Source organism: Capsicum annuum, chromosome 1 (assembly GCF_002878395.1).
Source record: "Capsicum annuum cultivar UCD-10X-F1 chromosome 1, UCD10Xv1.1, whole genome shotgun sequence".
In the NCBI taxonomy this organism is placed as follows: Eukaryota; Viridiplantae; Streptophyta; class Magnoliopsida; order Solanales; family Solanaceae; genus Capsicum; species Capsicum annuum.
In genome coordinates, this window is record NC_061111.1 from 190,835,299 (window position 1) to 190,854,862 (window position 19,564).

The window sequence follows — 19,564 nt, forward strand, 5'->3', positions numbered from 1 at the left end:
AGTAGCAAATTCATCAACTCCCCAAAGGCTCTATCATAAATCTCATGCCAAAGTATATCTTTAAAGTCAATAGCATACCCAACCATTATACTAGCAATCAAGGTGGCTCCCTCCCAAGCTAATACATTAGCTGACATAGTTGGAAATAATTGATATCTGATGAGCAACCACCAAAAATTATCAACATATGTCAATGAGAACTTATTTATCACACCATGTCCCTCAATCCATAGGTTGTCATCACCCAAGAGTGATATGTAGTTAGTTATCCACCTAGCCATCTCAACTTTCTCGCATCTATGTTTTGTCTCCCGCATGATATGAATATCACGTGTGACTCTTAGTCCATAGTGATGCTCTATTATGGATGTTTTAGTGATATACTTTGGACCAAAAATAACCCAACGAATAGTCACTACTAAAATGCCAACCCTGACCCCTCTCACTAGGGTTTACTCAAGTTATGGCGGCTCTATATGTCTCATCAGACTTGGAGATTTGTGCATCTAAAGACATAATATGGCATAATATGATTCATAAAAATATCTTACCAAAGTCAGATTGTAAGAACCAAGTGGTCTATTCATCCACTTCAACTAATAACGATCAAAGGCGGCCTGCAACTGTGGTACTCTACTCAACCCAGATGGATCAATCATGTGCTCCTCAAAAATAAGACTTTTGGATCTTCCGACCTTTGAGATATGACTTTCCATATAAAATATCATTTGTGTTCCCTCCACACACCACCTTATATTATCCTCCTCACGCGGTGCCTCCGAGGAAGTATAGGGGCGGTAGAACCCTGTCCCGACTAGCTTATGCCTTATGGTAAGTATTCTTTTACCTTCCTAAGAATGGGGTACACATGATGGATGTGTATGAGCTATGGTACCCTTCTCATACTTGGTATTTCTGATGACTCCTCCTGATATATAGCCTCAAATAAATTTTGTGATCCCTCATCAAACTGGAGGTCCTGAGCTACACCATGTGGAACAAGCTCAAAATCTACCTCATCCTCATCAACATCATCATCCAGTGAAAGAGAATATAGGGGTGATATCAGTGCTGACCTTATTCTTGAAAATAAGCATGATTTTTTATATATATTTTTCATGAAAATACACATAACAACTTTTTTATTTAAAATTAAATCAAGATATAACCACTAGTAGCAGAGAAATTTACCTCTTTTTTAGATAATTAGGAAGAGAACAATGAAGAAATAGAGCAAACAGAAATTTAAAGTTGTTTTTTGTGTGTTAGGACAAGATAGTACTGTAAATAATTTTCAATTTAGCCCTTTCAAAGTGTGGGATTAGTTTATGCTCTTAGAGGAAAGTTTGGATTTAAAGAGAAAAATGAGATTTGAGGATTTGAATGAGTTAGAATGATACATATTATGTTTAAATAATTAGGGGTGACGAATTAGGTCTTAAATAAGCATTGGTGGGCCTGAAATATTAATTAAAATTTGGGACCATACATGAGCCACTAGTCGCATGCTAATGGGAACATATACCACACGCGGTCTGCATGTGTTGGGCGCAAGTGGTCCTGATCTTTTGGTCCAACTTCCTGCTTTTTGGGCTTGGCATTTTGATGTTTACCCAGCTACTTATGGTTCAAACTTGAAGTTACGGCTCCAAAAGTATGATATTTTGACAAAGTCCACAACTTCCCATTATCATCCTCAAAATTTCATCTTTTTAATTATCGTTCATATTACATAGCCCGAGTGGGACTAGTAACCCTTATGATTTAATCACCAAGTCCCCTAACTTGGAAATTTATGAATGTAGAAATCTTATTATATTTCGGGTATTTCCATAAGTTATAAACCTATGAAATAAAAATAAACAAAAGTGAACACTAAAATAGTGGGTTGCCTCCTACCCAGCGCTTGATTTAACATCTCAGCACGATGTGGTTATGTTGGTTACTCAGATTTCACCAACTAGCCTATGGCGTTGCCTTCCCTACAATGTTTTATTTAATATTACGGCATGATTTCGGTACCTTGATTACTTAGAACTCGTGAAGACACCCATAGGAATACCCTTCTAGGTCATCAATACAATCTATGACCAACACCACCCACAGGTTGGTAGGTTACTTCATTATTTTACAAATGTTGAATATGGCCTCCTCACCATTGACTCTAAACTTTAGCTGTCCTTTATCAATTTCAAACATAGCTCTACCTATGGCCATAAATAGTCACGCAATAATGGGAATTTGGGCATCAACCTCATAGTCTAGAATGACAAAGTCAGTTAGAAAAATAAAGTTATCAACTGGCAAAATTGCATCAAAATAAATACCTGTAGGATTTTTGACAGTGCATTCATCCATCAATAACTGCATTACAGTTGGTCAGGAGGGCTCAGGCCTAATTGCTTGAATACAACCAACGACATCAAATTTATGTTGTCTCCTAAGTTCCATAAGGCTTATTGAACCGAGATGTCCTAATAGTGCATGGTATAGTGAATGCTCTAGAATCACCTTTTTTCTAGGCTAGAGATCTAGTCATGACTCAACTATAATGGTGCAACCCATCGATATCCTCAATCGTGGCCTCTATATTCTTTATAACTAATTGCTTCATAAACCTGGCATATCTAGGCATCTACTTCAATGCCTCAAAAAGAGGATGTTCAAGCTCAACTTTTTCAACATCTCAATGAATTGCTTGAAATTTTCTTTCTCTCTATTCTTCTTGAGTCTTTGAGGAAAAGGTGGGGGTGATCGAGGAATTTGTCTTATTTTCATTTCAATGACCTGACCCTTACCTTTGTCCTTACCATTTTGATCAGCACTACTTGTTGCCTTTTCTGACTCTACAATAGGTGTCTCATTAACAAAAACATCATCATGCCTTGGAAATTTTACAACAGGTAGTGGGGGATAAATAGTAGTCATACCACTCCTTGTGGTATGGCAAGAACATGACCGTTATTTTGCAGATTTTGCACAGTGTTGCTCAAAAGGGTATCTAGCTGCCTCTAGTTTAGTGTTGCTGATATCTGCCAAAATTATTGCTCCAACTACTTAATAGTAGGGGCTTAGGATTCAAACTTCTTTCCAACCCTTAAATGTCAACCTTGATCTCCTTAAGGTTGTTATCTTAATTTTTTTGAACTTTTACCAGCTTAGACAGTATCTCTTCCATTCTTGATTCTATATCTCTTCTACCAGACAAAATGTGCCCATCTCCCTTCTCCTTATAGTCATCATTCTTTCTCCAGTCACTATCTTGCTTCTTACTTCAGCCTCTATATCTATTATAATAGTTTTTACCTTGGTTTCCTTGACCCTAGGCTCGGAAACTCACCACCTGACAATCTAGATAGTTTGTTTCCTCATAAGCTTTGGCAGTTGAACACTATACTCCTACTGCATTTACTTTATTAGAACGTGTTGCTACAAACTGCTTTGCCAGTAACCCAAGACCAGTTCTCAACAGTTTAATTTCTTATGCTACTAAATTGTCACCTATTTTTTAGTCACAGAAGGCACCAATAGCATATGTTCTAGATCCCCTCTTAGCCTCTTAATTTTCCCACCCTTGGTTAGTGAACGAGATCTAATCTTACATCACTAAAGCTACCTCTATCGTAGTCTCATAAAATCTCCTCTAGAGATGGTGTTTTCCATGGCTCTACAATTGATGGTCAGGGCTCTGTAGAATATCTCCAATACACTTTTCCCTAAAATCCTGTTGTTGGGAACCATACTTAGCTTCTTCTTAAACCTGAACCAAGTCTCATACATAGATTCTAGCTATAGCTACCTGAAGTTATAAATCTCATCCTTAAGATGCAACATCTTGTATGGAGGAAAGAATTGGTTCAAGATTTTCCTGAATAAACCATTCTATGTAGTGATAAATCCTCTTGGAAATTCCCCTAACCATAAAGATTCTTCTCCGGTAAGTGAGAAAGGGAAGAACCTCAGTCTAAGCACTTCTTGATTCTCTCTTGGATTTGTATACAAACTATAAATCCCAATGAAATTTTCAAGGTGCATGTTGGAATCATCTATAGGAAAACCCACAAATACACCCTTTAGATTTAAGAGCTAGATCATTACACTCGTTATGTCAAACTTAATACCTAGGGGTAAAACAGAAGGGACAATAGCTTCAGTCTCTATCAGCTCAACATAGCCCAGGTCTTCTTTACCATCTGTATATGGCTGCCAATATTGGTACACTGGGATCACTTGATCATGGCCACCTCTAACTCTATTTTGGATTCCACCGAGTGTTGCTTGGCATTTGACTTCCTGCCTTTAACCAGCTAACTCTACCTCCCAAGCTATACACTAGGCATCTCCTATGATTAGCATCTTGTGCTAATAGCACCCCTGTCTGCATAATGTCCTAAACTAATTTAGGAGCAGGGGAAAGCACCTAATGTGCATCATCACAAACCCATTCAGGGATATCATCTCTTTATGGCTTTGTCATCCTACTACATGTTTGTAGGATCCTTTCTAGAATTATATTCATTAAGAGTATGGGATTGCCTCTACTCTATATTCTAGGCATACGCCAGTGTATACCTAACTAAAAAAACCAAAGAGACCCAAAAACTGCAACAACCTTGATTCACAACTCACACTATATTCCCTGGAAACAGTACCAAAATTTGATCACGCCGAAGTTACACCTTCAATCTGAATATTATGTTGTCACTGTCAAATATAGTAACCCATTAAAGGTTGTGGTCAAATCCCAAGGGAATACATGGAATTACGACTTTTAGCTGTTGTAATCAATGGGAAAAATAAGAAAAATAAATGAAGGGATTTGAGTAGCAATATCGAAAAAGTAACTAACATCAACTTTGGTTGTAAACAGTCGTAAGTGAACACTAGGATTGTGTTCCCCCTAGCTTCTCAACTCCATGGGCTTATATTGCTTTATTGAACAAACCCTTTACCTTGCATGCAGAATACGGTAAGTTATGTACCATTAACCGTCTTTTGGAATAGCTAATAGATTTCACCCTTTACCTTTTTAGTCTAAGGATGTTACCTTACTAACCCTTATCTGAGGTCCCAATTAACTATTACCTTTTGAGTCTCTAGTTATTAGATGACAGCTAAACATCTTACTTAGTTAATACCTAGTAGTGTGGATCAACAGTTAAACATCAAATTACTATTGTAATTATCTTTTCCAAGTAACTACACCTCTTTGGGAGTAAGTAGAAATAACCTAGGTAGGATCCTAATGTTTGGAATTGCTGAGATAACTATTAAAGTGGAGATAATACAATGCATGCATAGCATTGATTCAAAAAAATGCAACACTTTCCCTACTTTGTCAATTCGTCAGACTTTCCACAACTCTAGATAAAGGTTTTTAGCTACTCATGGTTGTGAAGTAATCAACAACATCCATGATTGAAAGCATAATTTTTAATCACAATAATCATAACTAAAACCCTAATACTTTAACTGGATTAAACAACCGAAATAAATATAAGATAATACGAAGACCAAAATCAGATCTCAAAATTAAAATATATTTTTAAGTATCAAGAGTGCGTAACTTCTACTAAAAACAAATAAGGGGTATTTTAGAACCTGGGGAAACCCTAAAATCAAAGCCCGTACGAAAAAGGATCAAAAAGAGTCGGTGGCCACTTACATGTGTATACATGCAGCTTGGCCTTGGGAGCATATGCCACATGCGTCCTGACCTTGGAGCATATAGACATGGGTAAGTTCCAGAAGAAGTTCCTACATTGTTTGAGATCAGTAATTTTGACTTCCAGCACTTTCCTTACCCACATGTGGTCCGCATGTTGACATAGGTAAGTGCCAAAAGTCCTTTATCAGCTATTTCACTCTCTAGATGTCAAATTCTGGTACTCACCTTGGTCACACACGAACCCCATGTGCTATATGCGATCTAAATATAGAATAGGTAAGTGTTATGCCTTCCAAATCTTATAACCAAGATTCCAAACTTTAAGTTTCAACTCATGCTTAGATCACATACATATGAATAGTATCAGAAATACCCAAAAATGATTACTTAAGTATCCAAAAACTCCATTTTCCATATTTTTTGTTGAACTTTGCATCCAAAACCTAGTTTCCTAAAAAACATACCCAAAATACATCATATCTAACAGAACAACCTAATAGGCTTGCAAATTTTTATAGTTTTAAGCATCAAAAGTGCTATATTTCTCTAGCATATCAGGCATGTGGATAATGTAAAAGGAAAGTGGGTATATCAATAAAGCATGAACTTCTCTCCCATATTTTTGTGGTTGAGATGTTTAATATTTAGGGTACTAATTTTATGGGTCTATTTGTGATCTTGAATGGGATTAAATACAAACTTGTAGTTATTGACTATGTGTCCTAGTAGGTGGAGGTGGTTGCACTTCCTAATAATAAAGGCATGAGCATCAGATTATTTTGAAAGTGCAACATCTTTTTAATGTTTTTTACATCAAGGGCAATCATTAGTGATGGAGATTTTTCTTCTTATAAACTATTATTTTGAGCCCTACTTTAGAAGAATGATGTGAAGCATAGGGTATAAACACCATATCATATGCAATTTATTGGGTAGGTTTACATGTACAATAGGGATATAAAGACACCCATTGCAAAAATAGTGAATGCAAATAGAACAGATTAGTCGAGAAAGTTGGATGATGCTTTATAGGCACACCGGACTACTTTCAATACCCCTATAGGTATACCTCCCTATCAGCTTATATATGAAAATTCATGTTATTTGTCGATTATGCTTAAGCATATAGCCTTATAGGTACTCAAAAAGTTGAATTTGAATTGAGGAGATGCATCTAACTTGAGGCTTAATCTATTGCATGAGTTGGATGAGTTTCAACTAAAACCTTTGATTGTCAATATATTTATGAAGTGAAGATAAAGATGTAATAGGATCAAAAGATATAAAAGAGAGTTTAATCCGGGTAATTTTGTCTTGCTTGATTCAAGACTTTGCTTGCTTCCTAGAAAGTCAAAGTTTAAATAGATGGGGCCATTTTGAGTGGTACATGTGTTCCCATATAGTGCAATGGGACTTGAAAACCATTACGTCTAATGGTTTGAGGTAAATGTTAAGTGTAGAAGTCATATTTGGGAATGATTGGAGAAATAAATGTTGTGAAGTCTAGGCCCTTAGTGAAGTCTGAGTTACCAAGGGACTCGAGTCATGCCGCAATGTTAAATCCAGGCTATTTGAAAGAAAACCCAAAGTTTTTGTATATTTGTATTTACATTAGTTTTATTATTTAATTAGATTGATGTTTGGAGAAGTGTGTACAAACAAGTTAAGTTAAACACAAGAAAAGAGGAAAGCAGATAATAAAATAATTGAGAATCACATGCAAAGTTCATGGATCATGGAAAAATGTATTGATTAAGGTCCTACTTATGGGAATCGGTACAAGGTTTCACCATTGTAGAATATGTTCCATAAGTTTCTAGTTTAGTTCATAGAATATTCCATAGGTCATAGACCTCTTCGTACGTAGAAAATTGGTTATAAATTGGTGAAGGAGAAAGCCCACAAACCCATTCCACAAACTGTGGAACATTTCATTGTATGCAAATAGGACTCAAGGACCATAGATGAGACTTTTTTACTCTTATAGGTCAGTAAAGTCAACTAAACCAACAAAAACCCTAATTACCAAAATACAAAACCCGATCCTATTTTATTTTGAAATATCAATTGATGAACAACTCCCTCTTTCATATTAACTCCTAGATTTCAAAATCTATCTCCACCACTTTACTTGAATACACCATCTACCACCCCCTTGACAATTGAAATTTTATCAACCTCAATGTGGGTCTATTAGCTTTCACATTTTCACAATTCTTTTCTTGAATTTCACTAAATCAACTAAGGTATGAAAGTATTCTCCACCCCTACTTAGATTTTGGTTCAAAACACACCTAACTTAGGGGTTTACTATATATGATTCTTGAATTTGGAACCCATGAGGATGAGTAATTGAGCAAATCCATTGACATATAGTTATTGCTTATGTGTTAAAGGCAGAAAAATTGGTAGAATGACATGTTAGGGAATATTTCATGAGTAAATAATGAATGATTGAATTTTGCTTATTAGTTTTGTTGATTGATAGTTTGGGGTAGTAACACCCACTGAGTTGGCTGACATTATAGTCCACCAAAGTTGTTTAAAAATTAATCAAGAACTGTTTTGCTCGCCAAACTCACAAATGACGCAATTCATAATAAACAGATGAGACTAAGTAGCCTGAATCTATGATTAATGTTTAAAATATAATGTTCAAATTTTAGTAACTTCACCTAATGTTGAGACTTACTACCTCTAGAATTATGCTTGTAAGTTGTAACCTTGACTTTCAAATAAAAATACCATGATTTCTACTATTGTAATTAAACAAAGTTGAAAAATTTAATAAATCCACAAGAAGAGTTTCACGAGTGTCTTTCATATATTATGGACCTAGTTCATGGGTCATGAACCCCTCTCATAAAAATCAGAGAACAAACTTCTGTAACAATCACTTTTGATCCTGAATCCACAAATGGCTTTCCCGAGTCGTGGACATAGCTCACAACTTATGAAAGCCATTCACAGAAATTAGAAAAAGGTTGTTCCTCTAATATATATGGAGTATAAATTTAAAATAGGTCTTTCAAGGATCTTGGAACAAGTCCATGACTTATTAACCCCACTTATGAAACACATCCATGAAAATATTTTTTTTGTGTACTAACACTCTTACCACGGGTACTATGCCTCTAAAAGAGAATTCAAAATGAGGGATAGCAACCACACCATACATAAATAATAGATACATTATGAAACAAAATTCAAACTTAGGGATGACTATCTCAAACTAAAAAAAATGGGTCTTAGAAGGTGTATGAGGTCGGGTATGATGATATAAAATTTATGTCTCAAAACATGATGTAAAGAGAAAAACAACAAGTTATATCGTAGGTTTAAACATAGGCTACACATTAGGCTGACACATAGGTGCACCTCAGGATAAGAACAGCCATATGTTATCTCTTCCCGTCTAAGAAGGGAGAGAGATCATTTGGTAAATGAAAAGGTAATGACTCGAGTTTTGTGGACTCCAACTCGGGCATGAAGGATAGAAGTTATACTAATACATCAACCAATGGAAGTAGGATTGAGTCTTTACGGGATCAGTTTTCTCTGAATCATAAGAATAGAAGGTAGTTCTTTCTAGGTATGAAAGGTTCTATGTTAGGGATGTAGCCCCACCTGATAAAGGAATACCAAAAAGAAATATCTTTAAGGATCCATACATTTGGACATCTAATTTTGCAAAATTCTCAAGATACAGGCTATATTTAATCGATATAGTATTAGTTTGATGGAAAATCCATCATCTAGTTATAGTATGGTGTTGCTTTGTGAGTTTTTTCCATATATGCCACACCATTGGACCTGATTACTTGCCTGAGGAAATGGGAAAGGGGGCTACTGTAATGACCCTCTGATTATTTCCTCAATTTATGTGAATTTATGATGTTTTGAGCCTTCCCACATTGGCTATAGGTCATTTGTGACTTGTAGGTTTTGTTATTGGACAGTTCATTTGGATTTTAGGATTATTTCCCTATTTTGGAGCTTTAGTTGTTAAGGAATTGATCTAAGATAAAAACTCCTTGTAAACAACCTCATATGATAATTTTGACAGTGAGATTAGATTTGAAACATTGAATTTAGGCTAGGGGTACCCATGGATCAAGTCTCAAAGCTTTGAGGCTCATTTTATGCTATTGGTAGATTCTATGAAAAATGGAAGTATCATTGTGGGCTCCATATTTAGTCAAAATAATCTCTGATGAAAGTTTTTATGGAACTATTGAGTTTGAAATATTAAATTTTTATGGTAGCATAGTTTGTTTATGCGTATAGGGCTTTGAATTAATTCCGAGCTCTCGATCATATTCCTTTCTGGACTTAGATAAATCTGGTACCTGATATTTGTTTTGGCCGCTTAAGAGTTAGTCGTTTTAGCGACCTTGAGCTATTTTTGCAGCCTTGGCCATTTGGTCGAGGTTTTCCTTAGTAGTCAAGGACTTCTTAAGCGGATATTTATTTTGTGGTCAAGGACTTCTTAAGAAAACATTTCTTTAGTGGATAGGAGATCGCTTTAGAAATGCCCACATTCCACTGCCTGACCACTTTAGAAGACTTGTGACACTTAAGTGGTAGGTGATTAAGCTAACAAGTGACCGCTTACCTGCACCTAGGGATTCTAAATCCCCTATCTTCTCACAATCATCCAATTATGTATTCAACCATTTTCCACCATTTTTAAGATCTTGGATCATGGAAAAAGTGTGTAACCATCCATTGAAGCTAAGACAAGTTAACCTAATGCTCATTGGTCACTTACCATTATTTTCCCCATCAAGTTCCATTCTTTTTTATGGTAAATTCTTAGAAATAAGGTCTTAAAATCCTTAGACCTTAGGGGCTGATTTAGTCCTTGATTTATGAACTATTTGTTTTCAACTTTTGAACACACATTCCTTATCTTTCGAGGGACCTTGTGACAGATTCAATTTTTGATTCTGTTTGTGGACCTCGTGGGCTAATTCTTGACCTAAATTTTTCCCTGATATTTTAGATAGAAATATGGATATCATTTTACTCCTATTGACCTATTTGTTATTATTTTGATGGTTTGAAGAAATTTCTATATCATAGAGAAAAGGTGAACGCTTTGAGGATGACTCAAACTTACAGTTTGGCATCAAAATTGTATTTAATCTACTTTTCTCTACAAGATGGAGTATGTATTGATTTCATATTAGATAGGGATAATAGGATGTTATTATAATTATAACCTATAAGTTAGACTAATTATGTAGTTTGGGTTATAAGGATAAACCAACCCTTAAGATAAAATTCTTGTTATAGTTATTGGTTTATAACACCCTGGACTAAAAGCATGTGATCATAGTTGATGCTACGGACCCTTTAGTATAAGGTTTAGTATTTGGCTTAGTAAATGGATCATAGTTTTTCGGATTATGGTATTACTATTATGCAAGTTATATACTATTGGGCCAGAGGGTATGGTTACAAAACCAGTTGGACACCAGGTGAGTCTTCTATTCTTATAAAGGACATGGCTTTAGTAAATAATAGCCTAGATGATAATTATTATATTTTTTGGATATTGGTGATGACATGCATAATTTATTGTACAGTTATTCTCACTTAGTGCTACGATTCCAACTAAAATCAAAATTTTACTACTATTTCCTAAAAAGGGATTTACTCCCACTTTTCACTGGAGATTCTTTTATAACTGGAATAGTACCACCTTACTTAATGGTTTATGATATTTTGGAACTAAAAATGATGTTTTGGAAATTATACCAAGATTGAATATAGTTCGTGTTTTACCCACTTTTTATCACTTCTAGTTACTTTGATCGAGAGAGATTTTGACCTTTTTTACCCTATGATATTAATTTAGTCCCAGAGTTGATCTCGGGAAATGGATTTACAGTATTACATTCTTTTTATCATGGTTTGAGTCCGAGAATTTATTATACATAAATCTCTCTGGTATTGGACGAAGTTGATTGATGATGACGATAAATGGAAATCATAGATTGGGACAAGGTGGTGTATAAGAATATTCCTAAATCCCTTAGGGGCCTCTTTGTCCGTAAATCGTCATGCCCGAGAAGACAGATCCCTGTAGGTCCTATCATTATGAGTTGTTGATATGAAAGAGTTATATAAACTTGGTCCATTATGTCACTTGGATCAGATATGCTCTATGAATTTACTTTGTAATCATTCATTCATATGCATTGTCTATCACTAATATATTGTTTGTTGATTGTATCTATCAATCTTATGGAGAGTTGCATAGGTATAGGCTATGATTATTGTTTTTTGAGTGTTGATTGAGCCTTCGGAGTTTATGTTGACCCAGTTAAGTATTACTTGTCTGGAATAGCCTATTACTTTATTATTCTTATTAGGATTAGTTTGTTGTGGGTTGATTATGGACTGGTAATAAGGTTAAAGGTGTGATTTTCATCCCTTCTTTTATGGTAAATTACATTATGGATGGTTATCTCATGGTTATAAATTACAATTAGGAACCCTAATTATGTTGGCATTAGCTTCTCACTTGGTTAGGATCCCTTGGGGAGGTTAGTTTAACTATCTTAGATTATATCTTTAAGTTAATATTATATATATATATATATATATATACATGGTATTATTGTATATCCCTCTCTTACATTTTCACTAATATTGTGTACATATTCCTTGGCCTTGTATACTACTATATGTATATATGTGTGTGTGTGCACATCATTGTTTCACTCTTCATTAGTATATTTTCTAGAGATATACGGTATTGATCTTTAGATCCAACTTACTATTATGACCGAATATTTTATCCTTATTGACTCACAAGCCTTATTATTTTTTGCTTCCTGGATTGTTGCCTGTAGATTATAGTTCTTATTTAAATATTATCTATACTTGCATTATCTTTGGAGCTCAGTCAATAGTTTTCTATTATCATGTGTTTTGTACTCATACTACACTTTTGCAATCTGCATATCATAGTACAAGTTCTTATCATTGGTGTGTGCATTATGCAAAGCAGTTACGTATCAGAAATTTAGTGTCACAACCCAAGCTAGGGCACTGACCGCGATGGGTATCCTGAACCACAAAGGTTTAAGAATCCCTTAGCATACAATCATGAGCATAATCCATACAAATTAAATTTGCAAAAGATAAACTGAAACACAATAAGGCATTTAGTGAAATAAGAGAAAATATATATTAACATTAATTCATGAAAACCAACTTCAATCCAAACCAGTCTATGAAGCCTCTACTTAACTGAACATACTAGTCTATCTAATTCGGGACAAGGCCCTCGGCTGGACCATAAAACTGAAAAAATATAACTTATGGATAAAGCACCTTCAGAAGTAAGGGAGAACACCAACTCTAACTATCTAAGGAAAAATCTACTACTGAGCTGGAGCATGGGACTGTGCCTCAAAACCTGCATTGTAAGGATCAATACTTGGAAAGTACTGGTATGTAGAACTAACTCAAAATAAAGTATACTTGATGTAAAATAATTGAGAGCATTGTGCAATCAATTTTCATAATAGAGGAAAAGACACATGGGAATAATTAAAGAGTTTTCAAACCATGCAGGTAAAAACACAGACAACACTCTTTGTTTTACTTCTGAACCAGATGATACGCCCTACAAATCATAGTACCCACAGTCTATATGGGTCTGCCATTAGCTCTTCTGCCAAGTCGCCAACCCAAACTTTTTCACAAGGGGTTAGAGTGATGAAAATATAATACGCCACAGGGACGTCGCTGGTGTACAATCCCTATTTCAGGACATCATAATCCTATATCGGTAAAACACGATTTTAAGGAATGAGTTATCTAAACTCGTGCATTATTTGGGAAACCATCTAGAACTCTTAGAGCCCATTTTTAGTCCTTTAAATCCATGCGTAATACTTGTAATAATCTTTTCTTTCATGGTAAGGTCATTTCGTAACAAGTATCGTCATACCTGGACTTACAAATCATATCATGTCATGTCATAATCTTAGCCCTTCTATTAAATCACATTAATGACCACCCAAAAGATTTAAACATCATACGAGAGTTCTTATTTCAAATAACATATGAAACATATGCAAAACACTCTCTTTTCATTACCTTAACATGAGGTGGCCAATTCTTACATTAAACATATGCAATTCTTCATTAGGAAACAAGATCATTCAGAATAATAATAACCTCTTTGAAAACATGTAAAATAACCATGCATAGTAAGTAATGAGGCATTTAAAACTCAAGAATTATCATCATTCATAAAAACAACTCCAGCACTAGTCATATATAGATATCATGATCGAAAAAGGGGACTTATAATTCATGCTCTCAAAACCCATTTCATAATTCATAACACGTTAAGACTAGAAATTTTAACATGCAAGGGGGATTTCATAAATCATGCTCTTAAATCGCTTCTCAAAACTGATAACAAATTTAAACATGACCACAATTCAAGTTCATGGAAAAACCCCTATTAATTTCATAATTTCATCAAACATGGGCTCATGATGCATGCTCTTCAAATGATTTCCAAAACCCATTATATATACATACATATATACCTTTGAATCATGTAAAAAACATAAAATTTATGCCCATGAGAGTTAGGATAGTCCTACATACCTTTAAATCAAAGAGAACATTGGGAAAATTTCCCCTTGAAGCTTAAAAGCCTCAAACCCTAGGTTGTTGCTCCCTTTTTGTTGTGGAATAATGTTTTTGGGATTTTCACAAGTGATATAACGTTTAAGGAATGCTTTAATTATTGGGAAAAGAGTTATAAAGGAGAAAGGCCATAAATCCCTTCCTTATTCTTAAATGACTGCCCAAAAATTATAATGAAGCATGGCACGGAGCTTATCGCGGAGGCTAGCCTCCTTGCCATGGACCTTAATATGGAGGCTATCCTTCGTGTCACAGACCCTATCACGAAGATTATCCTATGTGAAAAGGATATATTGTATAGGCTTACTGCCCCGGGGGTCCAAAATCATCCCAAACTCGGTCCAAAAAGTCCAAAACTCTTCTAGGACACCACTTTAACATACTTAAGTACAATTTAATTCAAAAATCAATGTTTCAAGCTTGGGAAATACAAAAATATAATACTCAAAATTTTAAGGGCGTTACATTATCTCCCTTGGGATCATTCGTCCCTAAATAAAGGTTCGGACCACATTAAACTTGATTTAAAATTTTACAAGAACTAAAATAAGTAAGATAAGATCAATAACTTTCATGTCATCATATGTGGATCCAAAGAGTGATGGGTATCTCACACTCATATCATTCTTCACTTCCCAAGTTGCTTCCTCAACTTTCTAAATCCTCCAAAACACTTTAACCGAACCTATCTCTTTACTTCTTAACTTCTGTACTTGCCGATATGGTATAGCTATGGGTTCTTCCTTATACAATAAAGAATCTTTCATACAAATTCCTCAACGGCCAACAAAAGTTAATTATCTCCAGCACACTTCTTAAGCATTGACACATCAAATACAGGATGGACTGAAGCTAAACTTGTGGGTAAACCAGAATCATATGCCACACTACAAATCCTCTTCGTAATCAGGTAAGGACCTATGTAATGAGAACTGAGCTTTTCTTTCTCCTTGAATCTCATGACTCCCTTCATAGGGGAGACCTTTAGAAACACCCAATCTCTAACATCAAATTCTAACTCCCTTCTTATAATATCAGTGTACTACTCCTGGCGACTTTGGGTGGTCTTAAGTAACTACATAATGATTTTCACTTTCTCCATCGCCTGATGAATAAGGTTAGGTCCAAACAGATGGGTTTCACCCACCTCATACTAAAACATTAATGACCTATACCTTCTCCCACAAAGAGCCTCAAAAGGAGCCATTTGGATACTAGGGTGGTAGCTCTTATTATAGGTGAATTCTATTAGAGGCAAGTGATCTACCCAACTACCTATAAAGTCAATTATGCAAGCCCTTAGTATATATTCTAAAATTTGAATGGTACATTCTTCTTGCCTATCGGTCTGAGGATGTAAGGTAGTTCTAAGGTTCACTTGGGTTTTAAAAAATACTACCAAAACTGAGAAGAGAACTGAGTACCTCTATTGGATATAATGGATATTGGAGCCCTATGCAGTCAAAGTATTTCCTAAATGTACAACTTTGCACAATTATCTCCCAAATAAACTATCCTCACCGAAAAAAAGTGAGCGAACTTGGTCATCCTATCCACAATCACTCAAATAGAGTCATATTTATTTTGGGATCTCGAAAGTCCTGTGATAAAGTTCATGTTAATCATCTCCCATTCCATAGTGGCAAAGCTATATCTTGGGAAGTGCCACCTGGACTCAAATGCTCCACCTTAACTTGTTGATGGTTCAAACACTTAACCATAAAGTTAGCAACATCTCTTTTCATGTTGTTCCATCAGTAAATCTCTTTCAGGTCATGATAATTTTTTGTGGAGCCAGGGTGAACAACATACCTAGAAGTATGAGCTTCATCAAGAATCCCTTCTCATAACCCATCCACAACCAGCACATATTACCTTGGTATCTCAAGATTCCATCATCTCCAATCTAAAACTCCATAACCTTTTGCTGACCAACATCCTTCTTGCTTTGTCGTAATGGGCATTCCAAGTCTAACCAAGATTGGGGACCACCCCCAATACCCAACCCAACCGTCCAACGAATACCTTGAGTCAGATGAATTCTGAACATATAACAAAATAGTGTATTTTTACCAATCAACACTCTGGGATAGGTCTATGACCCTGACCAACCCAAACAAGTCCAGCCATCCAATACCCAACTGATAACCATACCAAAACCAAAACCATAACCAAGTACAAGTCCATAACATAAAAGAATGGAACAATCATAAATATAGTTAAACGGTATCAGCCCCAATACTAATGCCAATACTAAGGCTGACACTAATACTGACACCTCCTATTCGAACCCATAGTAGTTCCATAAAGCCTATAACCAAAAGAAAAACAATATCCGGTTGGGAAATGCACCCAACCATAGCCAAAACCAATATCTATAAAAAGAACCAAAGTATGTAAAAATATCCATGACATAAAATGGAGCATTCCAAAATATAGAAGCTCACCGCTTCAATCCAACCAAACTAATCCCAAATTTGAGCACTAAGAAAGAGGAGTAAAATGGTTGGTTCCTACATCGCGTGGGGATATAGCTGTCCGAAGATGGGATAGTGGGTGAGCTCTAGCAAGTACGAAGGATAATGATAAAATAATTCCAACCTTTAAAACCAAGTAAACCAACCATATGCATTCACAACCATACATATATATATATAACCATGCTGGGAAAGGGAATCGGGTTTAGCATGCCTTTAAAACGATTAACCTGGGTATGTGTAGCCTAATCATACTAGAACTTTCTACGAGCTATATAGGGCCAATGTAACCCTCTGAATAGGCCTCGATACATGTAGCTGCATGAACCGAAGATACCATAGAAGTAGGGGATTCCCGAGTACCCTTCGCTCTTAATAATACATATGTACAAGTATACTTAGGGGATTTCTATTTAACCCATAAGTATCATATATGGTCGCCATAACCACTCCTCATATCGGCAAACATGAGTTTCCAGTGTTCATCCATTGGACTCACACATTTATGGTTAACTATCACAACCCACCATTATTGCCAATTAAAATCATTATCACACAACCAAACCAACATACCATTTATTATTAACAAAGTTTATAAGTAGTAGTATCGTCATACCGACTATAACTTGCAAGCAATATCCTTAGCCATTATTTTAAAGAAAAGGATTCCCATGTACCCATAGATTACATTATGAAGTTGACTTGGGGGAATACCATGTACCCCACAAGTGATCATTATTATTCTTTCTTGGGTGATCCCTTGTACCCCACAAGGATTTTAATTAGACCAACCATAACCACCAAGACCTTACCATTTAACCATTACAAACCATTTAAACCATTTATGCCATTTAGGGTTCTATTACCAAGTTATACCATGCATAGTTCAATGAAAGTCCAATAATATAACCAAAAACATTCTCATACGCATTTTATCAACCATGTTAGGGGCATAGTATTTCCAAAGCCAAAACCAAGTACCAATTAACCATTCCCATGCAACTAAATGTTCAAACCACCATAATAATATGAAAACCATAAGTAAAAGACATGGGAAAACCATCACCAACTATTGTAACCAAAACCCCTAATATCTAATTGAAAAAACTAAAACCTTACAACAAATATGCCATGAAAACAGTTCATAAAACATGCCTTTAATTGGAAATAACAATGAGGGTGAGTAATATGCCTTAGATTACGAAGATGACGGAGAGAAATCACCCTTGTAAGCACCAAATTGATCTTGTTGATAAAACCCTGGCCTTCTTTGACCTAAGAGCCTTAGAGATCATTTGAGAGAGTTTCTAAGTGCTTAAGATTAGAATATTAGGGTAAATAATGTCCCAAGAGTGATATAAGTCATGGGGCCTTAAGAGGTTAAAAGGGGAAATAACCAAATTAACCCCAACTTAAACTGCATAAAATTCCCACAGCAGGGTACGACTCTACCATACCAACCATACCCTATCAAACGAATGGTACCCATCACTCATACCTAGGCCTCTCTTGGACCCCTTACACTATTCAACATACGACCACCAAGACCCAACCGTACCCAAGTGTACGACAAGTACACTTAACTTGTACCCATACCAGAATAAATAGCGGTTGATACTGTCTAACACATGAGTTGGACTATACCACTCGTATCCTATAGCATGACTCATGGTGAAACACTCATACTCAGATCTAATTTAAGTTAATAAGTTTCAGATTAGTGAAGAAAAACCCAAACTTATGACCCATCACCCATCATACGACTCATACCCAACAAAGTCATACCCAATCCAGAAACTTAACCACCCAACAGCACCCAATACTAGAAAATATATGATTGAGTCACCTGACCCATACCCTCACCATACAACTAGTATGGTAAGTCGTATGATGTCTAGAAAGTCTAAAACCCAAGAAATTTTAAAGAAAAAAAAACCAGGGTATTTCAACTACTTTTCCTTAACTTTGGCACATAGGGATGACTTAGCTACCTTATGGATAAAAAATCCTCCATCCTCAAAGTCTAAGAGTTGGAATCCTAGATTAGAAGGAGGACAAATATCCTTGACAAATTCCTCTTTCCTTCATTAATATATGAAAGACTGCCCACGGATATCCTGCTAAGAGCATCAACAACCACATTAGCCTTACCGGGGTGATAGTGCAAGCCTATACATAATCCTTTAATAGCTCCAACCACTGCCTCTGCCTGATTTCAACTCCTTCTGGGTGAAAACATACTGCAGACTCTTATGTTTGTATAGATGTCAACATGTACCCCATAAAGATAATGACATAAAATTTTAAGCGGAAATACCACAGCTACCAACTCTAAGTCATGGGTGAGATAATTCTTATCATGCACCTTCAATTGCCTTGACGCATAGGCCACTACCTTACCATGTTGTATGAGTAAAAAAGTAAGTCCCACCCAGGATGCATTACAGTATACCATGAAACCCTTTATACCTTTAGGAAGGGTTAAAATTGGTGTAGTAGTCAACTTATCTTTCAATCTCTCAAAACTATTTTCACAAGAGTTAGACCACACTATCTTTTCTTTCTTTTGAGTAAATATGGTAAGTGGAGCAGCTATGGATAAAAACTCTCTACAAACCTTTTATAATACTCTGCCAAACCTAAGATACTCCAAATGTCGTTTGGAGTTGTAGGTATGGTCCATTTTCTTATTGTCTCAACCTTTTGGTGATAAACCTTAATTTTCTTGCTAGAAATA